The 16,665-nt window shown below is 38.7% G+C and overlaps 1 protein-coding gene across 10 annotated transcripts in view; it reads right to left on the bottom strand.

Moving 5' to 3' along the window:
• Positions 1 to 16,665, bottom strand: part of LOC124950671 (mucin-5AC-like) — a 189,383-nt gene that overhangs the window by 70,769 nt on the left and 101,949 nt on the right. For 2 of the 10 annotated variants that reach the window (XM_047497692.1, XM_047497743.1), the window contains one exon: positions 12,744 to 12,795. The exons of the other annotated variants lie outside the window; for them this stretch is intronic. The gene's annotated coding sequence lies outside the window, so the exon portion shown is untranslated. The remainder of the gene's footprint in view (positions 1 to 12,743; positions 12,796 to 16,665) is intronic. 10 annotated transcript variants of the gene reach the window in all.

The raw sequence follows: 16,665 nt of genomic DNA, 5'->3' as shown, positions 1-16,665 counted from the left end.
GAGAGAGGGTGAGGAGGGGAGAGAGAGAGAGAGATGTGAATTATCTTGTTATAGATGATGGCTCAACTCGGGTCGAGGTCAGTTAAGGTGCCACGAAATTATCAGAGAAGGACGCTGTTGTTTCCATGTACGATCTTTCTATCATATTAGAGAATAATGTATTATCCAAGGTTTTTCCTTGGCGATCATTTAATCCTTCCTTTCTTTTAGCTTTTTAAATTGTCTTGTTTTTTCCTTTTCTTTTTCTTTTCTCTTTTTCTTTTTCCTTTCTTTCTTTTTTTTTTTTTTTTTTTTTTCACAGAAAACAGATTAAATAATTACTTCGTCCGATTAATTCTCGTCTCTCTGAAATTCTTAAGATTACCTCGTCGACGTCGAGGACTTTTTGTATCACTTGAAAGAAACTTTGTAGATGTTTATTTGAAATAGAAGGCGGAAAAAAAAACATGAAGAAAAAAAGAAAGAAAGATAAAAAATAAACGGATGGTCAGTTTCGTTCTAACTTTCATAGAAAATTCTACAGAGTATAAACACGATATATGTATTCTAAACTTTTGGTCTGGTTTTAACCATGGTAAAGTAATTTTCGAGAGAGTAAGAGAGCATAGTAGCAATATAACGATACTCTCCTATATCTACATAATTCAAGGAAACTCATAAACCTTATTTCTCAGCACTACGGAAGGATAATTCCGTATGAACAGACAGGATAATCCATAAATCCTCGACTCGAATAAAACCCGTATGTAGGTCGATCTAGGAAGAAGGAACAACTCTTTCTTCCTCTTCCTTCTTCTCTCTCTCTCTCTCTCTCTCTCTCTCTCTCTCTCTTTTCTCGCTCGAAGAAATCCTGAAAAATTCAAGAAATCCGTTTCTCTCATCGAAATCCTCCATACACGTCGATCCTGAATTTATCGTTAAAATTAGAGAAAAATAGGAATGAGTATACCAGGCTCTGAAATCCTTAAAAATCGAACTTAGAAGCTTTCACGAAGAATGGAAAACGTGATTCGTCCTCCTATACGGCGATTAAACGTAGCCAAAATAAAACGATGAACGAATAAACGAGTGAACAACGTTCCGAAGACTATGATCGACGACGAATGGTCGATGATAAACGACGATAGATGAGGAGGATAGGCGGGCGATTATGATAAACGAGGACGGTCATCGTCATAACGACGGTCTGTTGATTCTGCGTTGTTGCGATGCTAAACGACGGATAATTTTGATCGTTTTCTCGTCGTTTTAACCAAGTTTAAATCGATTCGTAACGAGCTCGAACCGACAAAAATATTTTCTTTATGGAGTTAAAAATAAGTATATTTCCTTACGTAGAAGGTTCATCGAAACGTCGTAACAATGAACTTACAGAAGTCAGAGAAAGCAGAGAGAGAGAGAGAGACAATCCTTGGGCCGCTCACGCGACCATCGAAAGTTTTCTCAAAAGGAACAGTTAAACTGTAGTTACGTAGTCCTGAGAAACAAGTACTCGATTCCGTTGCTCTCCCAAAACTTTCGACTACAACTATAGTATTACAACTACGACTACGACTACGACGACGACGACGACGACGACGACGACGACGACGACGACGACGACGACGACGAGAACGACGATATAACGCGGCCACTCGAACGATCCAACGTATCCGATAACGTTAAAATGCATTTGGAGAAATTTGCATTCGTATCATCCACGAAGTTTCGGTTTACGCGACTGCAAACTTTTCCCGTGGATGAACTCTTTTCTTTTTAATGGAATACCAACGATAAATTTTACTCTATCGTGATATAAAAAAAAAAAAAAAAAAAAAAAAAAAAGAAAAAAAAAGAAAAAAAAAAAGAAAAAAATAAATAAAAAAAGAAAGGAAAAAAAAAGAAAAAATAACGAAATTAAAAAGAAAATAACCAAAAAAACAAAAAAGGATAAAAAGAAATAAAGTGAGATAAAGAATATCAACGATGACGTTGGAAATACCTAGTCAGGCCAACAATGTATTAGTATCAACGTCCGATTACAACGTATGAGAAAGAGAGAGACAAAAGTAGTCAAATTATTAGCGGATCTATCGGTAGTCGTTCCCTTGCCAATTCCACGTCCTATAAATTCACATTCGTGCGACGTGTGCCAGATACATACCTATAGATACATAACTATATTGGTTCCTCTCATTCTTTTTTTTTTTTTTTTTTAAATTTTTCCAAAGCGAATGAGAATTTACCTGTTTTCCATATATATATATATATATATATATATATGGAAAACAGGTAATATATATATATCCTTCCCTCGTATATCTCCCATTTGTTACTTTGCGAAAGAAAATTAATTAATTGTTACTGTCGAGAAAATCGAACAATTGCATTCAATTCGTTATACGTAAATATACTTTCTGATCGCAAAAACACTTTTCAACGCGAATAGTTTTCTTTTCCTTCTTCTTCTTCTTTTTTTTTTTTTTTAGCCCCTCCTTTAAATCAGAATTTACAATACGCTCTTACGAAATCGAAAAGAATTACGGTAATACTCTTTGCTAAAGTCCTACCTAATCCGATCTTAAAGTACACGGATATCAACGATCGTCGACGGTTCGTTTGAAGTAATAACGAAAATCCTTTTAAAAGGGAACGCCAGGAAGGAAAAGAGTGAAACGATGGATCCATTTACTTTCTCTCTCTCTTTCTCTTCGAAAACAAAGAGTACGAATCGTCACGGAATCGTGGAGCGAAGCTAAATGCGAGGATGGGCGGCCCGGCGAATGTCATTAAGGCGAACTTCAGCTCTCTTTCCGCGAAATTCACAGGCCAGGTCTAAAGTTTGATTGGGGACACTGTTGGGAGTTAAGTTGACATCGATCGCCGACTGGCTGCCTTCCCAAGAGCGCCCTGTAAACGAGAATCAACCGGAGCCTTCGGAACGAGAATGTCGCTAGTCTATTTCACCTCCCTCCTTCCCACCTACCCTCCTTCATCCTCTGTTCCGTTAGACTTCGACCGAATATTATTGAATCCTTCCTTAGCAGCATATTATTCACAGATAATTTCTTTCCTTTTCAAAGATTTGATAAGCCGAATATAGTCGAATGCGCCGTCTCGTTTATTTCTCGCTTACAATATTCGATTTTTGTTTTCAAATTTTGTCGAATAAAATAGGGACTGTTTAAGGAGAAAAAGGATATAGGTCAGAGAAAAGTTCACAGCGACGACGACTATTTCGGTCGTACAATTATTATACTTCACAATAAACTCAAGATAAATGTTCATCAACGTCAGACTTTTATTTCTTTAATCGATTTCAATATAACTCGTTATGCTCGTCCCATTGCGATCGATTCAACGCACATTATTATTATTATTATTATTATTATTATTATTATTATTATTATTATTATTATTATTATATATATGTGTGTGTGTGTATATATATATAATTCTTTTGCTCCATGAGAAATCGATTTAAATGAATTTTAATTAAAAACAACATCGTCGGAGCTTCGACGAAGATTTCTTTTTTATTTTTTTCTTACTCTCTCTTTCTCTCTCTCTCTCTCTCTCTTTCTCTCTCTTTCTCTCTCTCATTGATTGGATCGTTGCTTCCGGCGTAGCACGTCGATCTCTCCATCGAATTAGCGCTACTCATCGAACTCGAGAGAGAGAGAGAGAGAGAACGTGTCTGGAAAAGGCAGCAAAAAGAAGAGAATGGATAGAAGATGAGGTGAGAGGAGGGATGAGAGAAGAGGGGCAGGAGGTGGATGAGAACGGATCGTAACGACGCGTCATAATCGCGTACCGACGATAAAAAGTTCTCTCGAATTGTCCCACGTATGTATGTACGTACGTTACGTAGGTTGAGAAGTGCGTTCCTTTCATTACAAAGTCCAGACACGTTTTCGCGACCTTGCAAAATAACGATCGGTTTAACGGTCTCTCTCTCTCTCTCTCTCTCTCTCTCTCTCTTCCTTTCTCTCAACACGAAGCTTCCTTTCCTCGTAAAGGAAAGCAGAACTGGGACGCGCCTCTTTTTAACCTCCACGGACAAGAGAGAAAATCGAGTTTTGCCTTGTGACGGAGACTCTTCCACCCTCCCTCTCTCTTACTCTCTCACGAGTTCCGCCGACGTGTAAATCCTCTCGCCTATATATCTCTAACTATCTATTTATCTATCTCTTTTTCTTCTTTCTATCCCTCCCCCCCCCCTGTCTCTCTCTCTCTCACACGATTACGCTGAATTCTCTCTTTTTCTGTCTCTGTCGTCTCTCTCTCTCTCTCTCTCTTTCTCTCGAAAACGACTAGATGAATTAGAACGTACCTGACACTTTTACGAGCGGCCCAAGACAAGACGAAGTGCTGGCAAAGTCGTTAGAAATCTGAGGAAGAATATTCTACGAACGACTCTTGAGAGCTCTCGCGAAGAAGAAAAAGAAAGGGAAGAAGAAGGAAAAAGGAAAAAATTAGACGAGAGCGGCGACGAGAAAAAAGAAAGAAAAAGAAGAAAGAAGAAGAAAAAAAAAGGAAGAGAGAGAGAGAGAGAGAAAGAAAAAAAAAAAAGAAAACGAATACTTTGAGAGATTCTTTCGAAGTTGCACAGCGAAATGGTTTTTCTTTCCTTTGGATGTTATATCAACTCTCAAAAGGCAAACGTATCTTTTCCTCTTCTCGCTTCTTTGTACACGTATATGTTGAATCGTAGAAACGTTCGAGAGTAGAGATCGTAGAGAACGTACAAGATAATTACGAATTTCTAACGCGATTAAAAGTTGAAAATTAATTCGACGATTGGACCTTACGGATTGTTTTCAAAATCTAACAATAACAACAACAACAACAACAACAACAACAACAACAACAACAACAACAACAACAACAACAACAACAACAACAACAATAATGACAAAGAAATGGTTAACGTCGTTAATTAATTGTACATTAATCAATTTAAAGTTATCTTAAAGACGAGGATGAAGATGAAGACGAAGATGAGAAATTCCGCAATGCGGAAACGTTTCTCCGTTAGACGACACCGTTCTTGTTTTGTTCCATCGAAAGCTTACGTTCTTCTTAACCGTAGAGCATCCGTAAGACCGGTGCATTGGTCGATGTCAAAGCGGTTAACGAGATGTCCGTCCAACAAACATGCTCTTCACGAGATCACCGAGAGGAGGGAGAGAGAGAAAGAGAGAGAGAAAGAGGGAGAGAAAGGAGGAAGAGGAAGAGGTTGTCAATGATCCACGAGATTCAACCGCATTCCTTTCCTCGATCCACCCGAGGGGAAATCATCGACTGCTCTACGTATCCTCCGCATGATCCCACGCGTACGATCGAACCAAAGCGCTAATGGCAGCTTCTGCATTCGTAACGAGCGTCTCCTCTTCTCCGATACGAGGATACTCCGATCGAGATTTAATTATTTATTCGATCGTCGCTCAAACGACGATCATCTGCCGAACGCGTTCGACAAACGTACGCTCGTGGTTTATGGAATGAGAGATAGATATACAGAGGGATGGAGGAATACGGGGGGTGGGGGGGGGGAAGAGAAGGGGTGGCTGTATAGAGAGAGGGCCTTCGTTTATCCTTCCTTTCGTGCGAGAGCGTTAATTTTTCTCAATATTTACTCTCACGTTTCCCCTCCCCCTCGCTCCCCTCCCCACCCCGCCGCCGTCGCCGCTATACTCCCCTTTAAATTCTCCATGAGGGCGAAGAAAATATTTACTCGCCAATTAATTTTTTAATCGTTGAAAATCGTATCCCATATCGGCATACATATCCGATACACTTCCTACAAAATTATCCATTTAAACGTTTATCCAAACGATTACTTTGATAAATGATTCTTTAAAAAAATAATTCGCGAGCAAATATACGAAGGATGTGACATTTATTGAGATCTTTATGAAAATCGTAGAACTCGTAGAAGGAAAGGGTAGAGAGGAAGGGAGATATATATATAGAGAGAGGGAGGGAGGGAGGGAGGGAGAGAGAGAGAGAGAGAGAGAGAAAGTTGAGTTTACGTCGAAAGGAGTTTACGAGCGACGCTGCTACTCTTCCATTTCCGCGCTATGTAAAAGCGATTCGAAACGGCGGGAAAGGCTTCGCGTTCAATTTCCGCGCGACGTTTCAATTTCTGACAAGTGCGAAGTCTAGCTAAGCGTTAGATAGAAACTTATTCCCTAGTAGTAACATCCAACGCAATTCGTTTCTCTATTTTGACATACATACACAGACCAAAGGGATATTTCCTTTTGGAATAAAATAAAAAAGAATGACGTATAAATGGCGTAAATGCGATTTTTTTTCCTCGTTTACCGAACGAATATACACGAACGGAATAATGAAAAACATCGAACCGAGTGGTCGGTAGTAAGTAACCTAAGTGGCAAACTGTTGCACGACTGTCTCGTCCTTCGGTAAGGGACGAAGAGAAAGATAGCCTCGAGTAGACGAGAAGGAGGATCGAGAGGGAGAAGGTACCAGGAGGAATACAGTGAACCATCCTCGGTGCGGTAACGACGGGCATTATATTCAAACAACCTCATACTACTACTACTACTCCTCCTCCTCCTCCTAGCTTCGTGATGCTTAACTTAGCTCGCCTCGATGTACGGCCATGGATCTCTTCCTTCGTGAACGGTAGTAGAATCGAGTGAAAATAAGAGAGAAACCGTCGAGTATGGTAGAAAATAGGGCTGTATCTTTTCAATAGCAAGAAAATGAAATATTTTCTACCGGGAATATATGAAAATAGAAAATTCCTATGGCAATATGTAACTATTAAATTTGCTAGACCATTTCCGGTTTAAATAAAATTCCATCGTCGAATAGATTTTTGAAAGAAAATTAAAATATGCGCTTTATCGTGCATACCTACGTAAGGATACGTACGTACGTACGTACGTACGTACGTAACCAGAGATTCATATAGAAAATTCAAAGTACCCGAGTGACTACGGACACGACAAAGTTATGCACGTATATACGTAAGAATATACGACATCATAAAATGTTATAACGTAAGCGAAAGAATAAGGATAGAGATATTTGCTCACGTCAATCGATGTTGAGAAATCCGAGAAGGATAAAGACTCCGCAAGTTTTTCTATCGTCGCCCTGTTGATAGGAACAAAAGAGAAAGAGAGAAGGATGATAATGAAGAGGAAAAAGGAAAGATTGAAACTGTGGAAACTATAGCTTCTCGCTTTCCGGAGAATGTAAAGGCGCTTAATTGGTTTCTACTATGGCGGTTACTAACCGTACTCGATCGTTTCCTCTTTAAAAATCCTTTCGTCGGATCCTTCCTACCTGTTACGATCTTCTAACCGTATAAAACAGATTAATTAGATTTAACAAATTTATATGAATGGACATTAATAATGATCCGATAAACGTATCTATACGTAATTGGCCGAAAATGTTAATTTGAAATATTGTATCTATAAATGAAACAGAAATTACATTAGTTACATAGACTAGAGAAAGAAAGAGAGAGAGAGAGAGAGAGAGAGAGAGAGAGAGAGAGAGAGAGAGAGAGAGAGAGAGAGAAAGAGAGACTAATTACTTCCAATTACACTCTAATTACGTTATCGCACGAATTCGATATAACGAACTTTCCGTTCTCGTCGATAAATTGAAAGATTGACGCAATATGAACGTAGGTAGTTTCGAACATGAGTATATTGAAATTGCAACATCTTGGTCCAGGATTGGTTCAGGTAGGAAGGAAGGGCCGATGGTGTTGGGTCACTGGGTCGAAGACGAAGATCGTCGCTACGTACATATATACCTTACGTCTTGACGCACACAAGCCAGTTGATATCGATCGCGGTATGCCGGCCAACTAAGTATATATACGCGTACTAGCTAGCTGGTGCACCTGCGCGCTCGCGCGTCCGACCAACCAAGCGCGAACACGAGCGAGATAGCGACGAAAGAACGAACGAACGAACGAACGAAACGTTCTCGGTGCAGTTGCACCGTAAGAGAGAATCGTAAATCATGTAGGCGCCACTCATTCACCTCTCTGCATCGTCGCTTCGTCGTCAGGGCTCAACATTTTCCATTATTGTCGGTTATTACTCTGATAAAAATTACTACGAAACTTTTCTCCTGATCGTTGAATCAAACATCAAAATCATTAATAAATCTGTCTTCTTCTTTTAATCTCGCGTCAATTCCTTAGACCGACGCGACTTTTAATCTTTAAGGTAAGAAAAAGAGAGAAGAAAAAAAAAAAGAAGAAGAAAAAAGAATAAAAAAAAAAAAAAGAAAAAAAAAAGGAAAAGAGAAAAACGAAAAAAAAAAAGATATAAAACATATAAAAAAAGGTAAATACACGACTAACGAGATAATAAAATGAATAAAAAGTGTAATTGTTATGTGACTTATTACCTCTTCAGTTAGCTACTATCTCTATTTATCTGTCTACATACATGCACGCACACATACACACACACACACACACACACACACACAGAGAGAGACCACATCGATTTATTTGATATTTTATTGACTGAATAAACTCTTGTTATAGATAGGTCGTTGTTTATTCTCTTTAATCCTTTCATCGACGATTACAAAACCCAATCGATCATGAATTGAAGCAAGGAGTCTCGAATATAGAAGACGGAAACTCTTGTTATCGAATCGTCGGACTACTACTACTACTATTACTATTACTACTACTACTACTACTGTTATACTAGGAGGAACGGTAAACTGGATAGCGTGTCCCGAGAGATGTAACGTCGCGAGCCCGGTAAACTCTCAGCGAGCGCTGGTAAACCACGCGACAAGCGTGCTCGTCTATTCATAGTCGTATTGTGTGTGAATGCTTATGTACGCGTGATAGACGTGAAAAGGGACGGGGTAGGAGTGGGGGAGGAAGATATATATCGAGATGCTGGACCAATGCTCAATACACGTGTCCTTCCAGAATTAATCGATGGAATTAACTGCCGACATAACCTTCTCCACCAATACCAAATGTATAATTTAATCTCCTCGACATTCTCTCTATAACAATTATCAATTAACGATAACGAGCCGTTAAAAATAATCCGTAATAGTATTTTGTCGAGCAACTAAATTAGAAAAAGTGGGAAGATTAGAGACCACGCGACGGAAGGAAAAAGAGAGAGAGAGAGAGAGAGAGAGAGAGAGAGAGAGAGAGAGAGAGAAATACACATACACATATATAGACAGAGCAGGTAAGAGGCAAGACACGTTAAGTTACTCCAATGACACGGAAGACAAAACGGGTACTCCCGTTTGACAAAGCCTTCTATTACCCACATAATCCTTCCCAACGATGTATTTGTTGTCGTTACGTCGAGCGCGCGAGGGTACCGCTTGAAAACGCTTTAAAGGATTTACTAGACCGGAATGCAGCGAGAATGAAAGGGCTTTTCTTCGAGGAAACTCAACGTGGATTCGATACGCTAGCTTTCTGCTGTTGTTGCTCTTTTGTACGGCCCATCGACTACTACTACTACTACTTTTCCTTCTCTTTCTCTTTCTCTCTCTCTCTCTCTCTGTCTGTCTCTCATTCTCTCATTCTCTCTTATACACATGCCCTCTTAAAGATTACATAACTTTAATTAATTTCATCATTTTCCCTTTGTTTGTAGTTCCGCTAAAAGAGAACGTTAGCAAAGTTAAAACGTAGAAGAAAATTCGATTGATAAACGACCCGTTGTGTTTCGAGGATGCTTAGAATATACAAAGAAGCACTTATCGTTAAAGAAACAAACAGAGGTCGAAAAGATTCTTGCCTAGATAAAGTGGCCGACGAAAGGAGGTCTCTCGCAGTGATGGAACACAGACGACCGACGACGAGGACAACGAAATACTGGAAATATTCTTTCTACACGCTCGACCTAATTCTTTCTTCCTTCCAATTTAACGGCGTACGTCGATAAAGTAAAAATATAAAAATCTATTAAATCTCTGTATATAAAAATCTGACAATTAAATTCATATTAAAAATTATTCAGAGAACTAATAACGATGTTATAGTAAAACAAAGTTTTTGTTGACATACTCTCTGTCTCTCTCTCTCTCTCTCTCTCTCTCTCTCTCTCTCTCTCTATTGTTGACGACTCGAACGATCAAACTGTTCCCAGCTTTTGGTTATATCGATAACCGAAGAGAAAAGATAAACACTGGCTTGGTAGATGCCAACAACCGCGCGCTAATCTATCGAGTGTTTGTAACGTAACGTATTATTGACACAAGAGCATCGTGACAAGCACATTTTACGTGAAAGCTGATGTAAAGAGAATAGAATCAGAGAGACAGAAAAAGTGAAAGAAAGAGAGATAACAAAGAAAAAAAGAAAGAAAGAAAGAAGAAGAAAAGAAAAGAAAAAGAATGAAATTTCATTTTCAAATAATGAAATGATTCAAAGACAGGAATGCGATAGAATGATACTTAAAATCTCAGATATCTTTTTATCGTTTTCAACGTAGGTGCATATACCTAATCAGCACGTAGGTATGTGCACACTCGAAATGCATATATAGATGTACCTCGACGGAATTTTAACGTGCAAGTGCACGCGTTGCATTCATGTTTCGAGTGCGAACGTTAACGAAGCACAAAGGAGGTAGAGAGAGAGAGAGAGAGAGAGAGAGAGAGAGAGAGAGAGAGAGAGAAAGAGAGAGAGGGAGCAATATACACATCGACCACATAGTTTTCTCGACAAAATGGGATACGTGTATTCCCTACTATCTCGTTCTATTATGCGAAGTCATGCACGCATCTTCGCATCGTATTCGTCCAATCGAATTTCACAAAACAAGAATAGAGATAAATCAAAGATAAATCAAAAGTTAAAAAGGCATTGATCATACTCCTATTCATTGTTGTATACTTCGTTCAAGATCAATGATAAAAGAAATGAAAGATGTTGGACCGAAATGGAGATCGCTAGTAACGTTTCGTTAACGTTGCAATGGAAGATAGAAGGGGAGAGAGAGATAAGAATAGAGATAAAGAGATAAAGAGAGAGAAAGAGAGAGAGAGAGAGAGAGAGAGAGAGAGGATGAGACGAGAAACGCAGACCTAGTTTTCATATTCATCGAGCTTTAACGAGGCCCTTCTCTCGGAGCTAAGTCACTGTGCTAGCGTAAGCTCTCTCGTTTACATACTTTAGACACCAGTAAAATCTACGTTCTCTCTCTTTCTCTCTCTCTCTCTCTCTCTCTCTCTCTCTCACTTACTTTTTCTCTTTTTTCTCTCTCTCTCTCTCTCTCTCTCTTTCTCTCTATCGTACTGGATCGGTAATCCTCGTATCGTTCTCGACGAGTTTTACGATGGAATCACGAGGGAAGTCATAAATGAATACTGAGAGAAAGAGAAATTAAATCTTGGATCAAAAACGCGTCCTCCCAGAGATTTCGAGGGAATGTCGATGCACGTGAATTATTCGTAACTCTATTAAAATTAAACGAGATTAATTCGATATCATGTCGCACATCCTTTCTTTATCTTTTCTTCTTTTATCCGTTCATATTCTTTCTTTTCTTTTCTTTTCTTTTCTTTTTCGAAAAATCATTTGACCAGATAGGACAAAACGAATACTTTTATATGATAGATCTTGAACACATTCATCTTTGTTTCTTTCATTTTTTTTTCCATCGGAATACAAATAAACGTAGAGAGAGAGAGAGAGAGAGAGAGAGAAAGAGTTAATCGGATAACGAATAAAAGAAATTCGATCGAATGGTTGTTAAATTTGCAGAGAATAAGTCGATAGCAATGGACATTCCCCTATTTCCGATCCGATTACTTCGCGGGCTTTATTTCTACCTTCGATTTATTATCGATCTACGGTGATTAAATTTAATTCGACAAATTACATAGATACGTCAGGACCTATCACAGAATTTAACGATTCTTCCAACTGTTATCGTTCTCAGGAATCCATGTATGTACTTACTTACGTACGTACGTACGTACATACATACATACATACATACATCTATACATACATAAAAGAGAAAAAGGGAGAATGAGAGAACGAGACGTTTCGAACGCTCAAGTATCCCGAAAAGCGAGTCGGTTAAACGTTATACGAGGAGCCGTATAAACCGCACCGCACATCGTATAAAGCATATAAACCTGTAGCAAGAGAAGATAGAGGAAGCAGAGGAATAGAGAAAGAGAGAGAAAGAGAGAGAAAGAGAGAGAAAGAGAGAGATATATACTAGGAGAACGTTAGCGTACGACGTATACGGCAGCGTGATATAGTTACTTGCATAGTTACAGCCGAGTATTATTATTGCCGGTGCAGGTAATTGCTTCTACGTTCCGTGTATGGTCTCGCAGGAGTGTAGAGAGAAGCACGTGTGCGAAGGTCGAAGATGCCGCATCGTGTCGTTACTTCGCGCCCGTGCACACTTGCACCGCACTTGCCCACCACTTGTCGTGCACTTGCCACGATACCCTCTCTTCTTCTTCTCTCTCTCTCTCTCTCTCTCTCTCTCTCTCTCTCTCTCTCTCTCTCTCTCTCTCTCTCTCTCTCTCTCTCTCTATTTTCTCTATCTTTCTCGTTCGTTAATGATCTTCGCACAGCATCCGAGCCTTTCATACGCGTTCTTTTCTCTTTGCGATTTTTCAGTCATTCTTTCTACATCTTTCTCTGTTCGTTTTTCACGAGAAGAAATTAAATCTTGTAAAACGTTGACTTATTAAAAAAGAAGAAGAAGAAGAAAAAAAAAAAGAAAAAAGAAAGAAAGACTTACGTGCGTTAAATCGAAGATAACGTACGATCCCGAACGCACGAACGGCACTTACCTGTAACAGAAAGAAATAAAATTTATTAGTATAAAAAAAAATACAAAAAAAAAAAAAAAAAAAAAAAAAAAAAAAAAACAAAAAAAAAAAAAAAAAAAAAAAACAAAAAAAAAAAAAAAAAAAAAAAAATGTTTCGCGAGATCGAAAGAAGGGGAAGGGGGAACGTTTAAATTTTTACGAGCAGTCGGCTCGTTCTTGTTTTTTTTAATCCTTTCCCTCGATTTCTTCCGAGCGATCTTTCGGCGCAAGGTAATCCGATTTCGCGCTTTTGTTTCGGAGCTTTTGAAGCTCGTCAAGGGCAGAAACACGACGGATCGGCCGAGCGTGCGCTAACTATGCCCGGGCTGTGTTGGAGGCCGTCCGAGAAATGAAGGGATATTCCGGTAAACAACAATGGCAAAGCGCGTCTCGACGCTCCACCCGTAGTAATCGACGCTAGAATATTCATGAATATCAAGTCGTGCGCGCAGAACGAATAAAGAGAAAAATGAGAAGAGAAAAGAGAGAGAGAAAAGAGAACGAGAACGAAATCCGACAAAAGATGTCAACCATTGTCGTTCTCGTTTGCAAATGCATTTTGTCTGTCTATCTTTCTCTTTATCTCTCTTACTATCTCTCTCTCTCTCTCTCTCTCTCTCTCTCTCTCTTTCCCTCTCTCTGGAGAGCTTGGAGAGAGAGAGAGAGAGAAAGAAAGAGACAGACAGAGAGAGAGAAAGAGGAAAACACGATTGGCTCGAAGCATTCGGAATATTTTCTATTTTTTCATTTATTTCGACTGTCTCTCTATCTCTCTCTCTCTTTCTCTCTCTTTTTCTCTCTTTCTCTCTATGCCGGCTTCATTGAAAAATATGTTTTTAATATTAAAAATCTCTTGGAGAATTTTGCAAAAACTATTTTGGCCGTTGCGGAACGTAAACGGGGATGAAGAAAAGGATATGTACGGGTTCGTTGACAGGGAATAGTAGAAAATGTTTTTTGAATTAATAACAATCCGTGGGAATATTCAAGAAGAACGCTTGGTGTATAGTTTATTTAGTAGATAAATATGTACATATATACGAGTGCTTGACGTTTAAATATCGATAGAACGAAATAGCTTTCATCTCGGTGAATCGTTAAAAATAAAAAAAAAAAAAAAAAAAGAAGAGAAGATATATGTTTTCTCTTTCTTTTTCATCGAAAAACCAAAGAAAAGAACTGTGAAAGCTATAATAAGGAACGAAAACGACGATAAATTTTAAAAAGAGTTAAAGAGAACCAAAGTATGTTCTTCCTCTCTCTCTCTCTCTCTTACTCTCTCTCTCTCTCTCTCTCTCTCTCTCTCTCTCTCTCTCTCTCTTTCTTTCTCTTCCTCTTTCGAATGCATCGAACGCCGCAGTTTGCTACGATGCAACCCGTGGACGCGGAATCGCAAGTAGAAGTTGAAAATACAAGAAGAAGAAGAAGAAGGAAAAGAAGAAGAAGAAGAAGAAGAAGGAGAAAAAGAAGAAAAAGTGGAAATCTACTATGGTAGCATGAAGGAGAAACGAAGTGTATAGAAAGAGTCGAGAAAAGGCGCGGCTCACGGATTATAACGTTTCCAAGAAAGAGTCTTACTCGGCCGCTAAGACGTACTATGGACTGCGATTTACTCTACGAGACTCGAAATTGTTTCGCGGTAATACGTGTTCGAACATCCTTGCAAATGTTTACCGAGCATAATGAACGATTGCATCGATGTCTGAAAGGTCCGAGTGCTAAGAGAAACGTCGAGTTATTCGCTAAAGAGTTATCCTATGTTTTTTCTTTTTTTTTTTTTTTTTCTTTCCTACGACAGAGAAGCACACGCGTGTTTATGTTTCTTGGAAAATGAATTTTTCAAATTACATGAATTAGAAAGAAAAACGAATGATTAACCTTTAAAATCGCTTTCCCGTAAAACAAAATTTTACAAGAGAATGAAAGGATTCAGAGTGAAAATGTATGTATAATAATCTAACAGGAGTGTTCAAGTTCGATCTTCATGGTTGAGAGGAAAACTTTTCTTTTGGGTAAAAATGAAGTACTTTAAAATCTCGCTTAGGAATCGAGCTTTCCTAACAATGGCGGATGCGCAGACGGAGTAAGAAGAGAATTTGCAAAAGCGAAGAGGAAGTAGAAGAAAAACAACGACGGAGAGCTCTTGTCGTCGTCGTCGTCGTCGTCTTCATGCTTGCATTATGGGACGTCTTAAAGTAGTTTGCAAGCAAGCTCGAAAGGAGCGTCTTCATCGAATCGAGGAAAAGCGCAAAGTCGAAGAAAGAGAGAGAGAGAGAGAGAGAGAGAGAGAGAGAGAGAGAGAGAGAGAGAGAGAGAGAGAGAGAGAGAGAGAGGAGAGAACTTTGAGAAGGAGGAAAGGAGATTAATTAGATCATGATGATAAGACTGGACCGTAACGGGTTATAAGATACAACTAGAATTTCCTTGTCTAGGAAGTCTCAACGTTTGAAGAAGCATTTGTACCTGGGTAACCACAATTTGCAAAACCGACCGAAGACTAAAATAGTCGAAGGCTATTTTACCCGTTGCTCCCTCTCTCTCCCTCTGCTATATCTTTCTAGCCTTCTTTTTCTTTCCTTTTTTATCATTTTCAAAAGAATTCTCAAAGTATTTCTTTCTCTTGTTACGCGTGTCATGTTATTAAAATTCTGTTCGATTTATTTCCTGATAGAATAATACTCATCATAGATCGATCGCGTGTTTCTCTTTTCTCCACGCGACATTGAAAAATAAAAAAAGAAAAAAAAAAAAAAAAAAAAAAAAAAAAAAAAAAAAAAAAAGAGAAAAAATAAAAAAAAGATCGATAATACATTGGCCCGATATATATTTGAACTCTGTCGTCTATATGCACACACAAAGAAAGAAAGGAGATAGAAAGATAGAATCGACGTAACAATTACCGAGGGAAGCACGACGATCGCGTTCGTGACAACGACCTGTCAGCATCGAGCGGTGTCATGCGAAGCCGAAGAAACGAGCCACGACACGTAGCTGTCGTGTGAGAGATTCGAATGGCTTAAAGGCTCGTGGCGTGGCACATATGTATGTACCATACATATGTCCTTTATGCATGTGTATAACTGAAAAGCACAGTCACGGGAGAGAGGTAGCACGAAGTTACGAGAGAACGCGCACATACGCACGCACACGCACACACGCACAGACACACATTTACCAGAATCGCAACGCATGGAGAAACATTCCAACGGCAGTTTACACATAGACACAATGTGGGCTTCACACGCACGTTTCCGTTCTCTCGCACGGCCGACCATTAGTACATTACATCGGGAACACAAGAGAATTATCAACGCGAGTTTCAAACATCTTATAGCACTGAACTAGATTTCGAAGATATTTTCCAATATCGATCTTGATAGCTTCCGATTCGCTTGATCGAATTTCGTCGACCGATCGATTCGCGAAAATTATTCAAGAGGTTTAATGGACGTATTAATTAAACGTTATAGCATTATACCGATTATGAATTCTATCTGTTCAAGTAGCATAACACACATAAGAATATTTTCATGCACGGTAAAAACAATGTGGTATTAATGATAGCAGAGTACAATTGTTTGGAAAAGGAAAAAAAAAAAAAAAAAAAAAGAAATATAATACATATTACAGGTTTAATTCTATCACACGTAATCGATCGATGTATAAAAATTCTATAAAATTTCATTTATTTTCAATAATCATATAAAATTTCATGATTATTGAAAAATGAATCTAGCACAAATCGTAATTGACTGATTGTTTCATCTATTTTATTAATTTATTTATTTTTGAATTTTCTGAATAAATGAAGACGATAACGTCAGAGTACACATCGAGAGAGAGAGAGAGAGA

The sequence above is a fragment of the Vespa velutina genome, chromosome 1 (assembly GCF_912470025.1).
Source record: "Vespa velutina chromosome 1, iVesVel2.1, whole genome shotgun sequence".
Lineage (NCBI taxonomy): Eukaryota > Metazoa > Arthropoda > Insecta > Hymenoptera > Vespidae > Vespa > Vespa velutina.
The sequence above is the reverse complement of the archived record's forward strand: the minus strand, read 5'-3'. Positions and strand labels throughout refer to the sequence as shown.